Genomic DNA, 1,710 nt, shown 5'->3' with positions numbered 1-1,710 from the left:
GGGTTTGAACCGCCAGCCTTCTGGTTAGCAGTCAAGTGCTTTACCCACTATGCTACCAGAGCTCTTGGAAAGAGGGATAACATTGCTAATTCAGATGGATCTTGGCTGAACATATAGAATACGTTTATAGATGTTTACCTGTGTTGTATTGATTATTCAAAGATATCCAACTGTGTGGATCATAACAAACTATGTACAACATAGCAAAGAATGGGGATTCCAGAACACTTGATTGTGCTCATAAAGATCTGTACATAGACCAATAAGCTGTCATTAGAACAGAACAAGGGTTCTGCATGGTTTAAAATTAGGAAGGGTGTGTGTCAGATTGTATCATTTCACTATATTTATTCAATCTGTATGCTGAAAAAATAATCTGATGAGCAGGACTACATAAACTGGAATATGGCATCAGGATTGGAGGAAGACTCATTAACAACCTGCCATATGCACATGTCACATTTTGCTTCCTGAAAGTGACAAAGACTTGAAGTACTAACTGATGAAGATCAAAAACTACAGTGTTAAGTCTGCTTTACACCTCAACATAAAGAAAACAAAAATCTTCACAACTGGACCAAAAAACATCACGATAAATGGAGAAAAGAAGGAAGTTGCCAAGGATTTCCTTTTACTTGAATCCACAATCAATGCTCATGGAAGAGGTAGTCAAAAAAATAAAAAGGATGTATTGCACTGGGCAAATATTTTGTAAAAGAACCTTTTAAGTTGTTAAAGAGCAAGGATATCACTTTGAGCCTAAGGTGTATTTGGTGCAAGCCATGGTATTTTTCAATTGCCTCATATGCATTTGAAAGGTGGACAAAGAATAAGGAAGACTGAAGAAGAATTGATTTCCTTTGCATTATGGTGGTGATTTAACAATGAAAATGCCAGGGACTGCCAGAAGAAGGATCAAATCTGTGGAGGATTCTCTGGAATTTTATCTGAAATCACATTCACTATGCACTGTATCTATTGCTTTACCGATGAAGAAAGGAAAGATAAAGTTGTGAAACATAAGTAAGCCTAAAACCCCATTTCTAAGAGTAAACCAGAGAACACATTATTAACTGGCTCTGAAAAGTTGTTTGTTGTGGCTGTTGTTTCGTGACATCCAGTCGTTTGTGACTCGCAGCGACCTTACGTGAAACACTGCTTGGTTGTACAGTATCATCACAGTCCTCGCTATGTTTGAGACGATCATTGCAGGCACTGTCTCAACCAGTCTTGTTGAGGGTCTTCTTCTTTTTCACCAAACCTCTTCTTTACTGAGCATGATGCACTTCCTCAGGGACTTGTTGCTCCTGACAACAAATCCCAAGTGTGTGAGATGCTTTTCATTTTTTACTTTTTCTTTAATATTCTTTTTGTGTGTGTGTTAATTGTGATTTGGGTGGAATTTTACAGAACAAATCAGTTTTCCATTCAACAACTCATACACCTTTTCTTTGGTGACATGGCAATCACCACAATGTAATACCGTCTTTGCCTCTAAGGAGTATTTTGGCTGTACATCTTCTAAGACAAATGTGCTCATTCTTCAGGCAGCCCATGGCACATGCAAGGCTCGTCAGCAACACCACAATTCAAATGCATCAATTCTTCTTTTGTTTTCCTTATTCACCATCCAACTATAGCATGCATACGAGATGACTGAAAATACCACGGCTTGGGTCAGGTGCTCCTTAGTCCTCAAGGTGATATCTT

This window comes from Orycteropus afer, unplaced genomic scaffold (genome assembly GCF_000298275.1).
Source record: "Orycteropus afer afer isolate SDZICR_OR568_19922 unplaced genomic scaffold, OryAfe1.0 scaffold00316, whole genome shotgun sequence".
NCBI classification, from domain to species: domain Eukaryota; kingdom Metazoa; phylum Chordata; class Mammalia; order Tubulidentata; family Orycteropodidae; genus Orycteropus; species Orycteropus afer.
Note: the sequence above shows the minus strand (reverse complement) of the source record.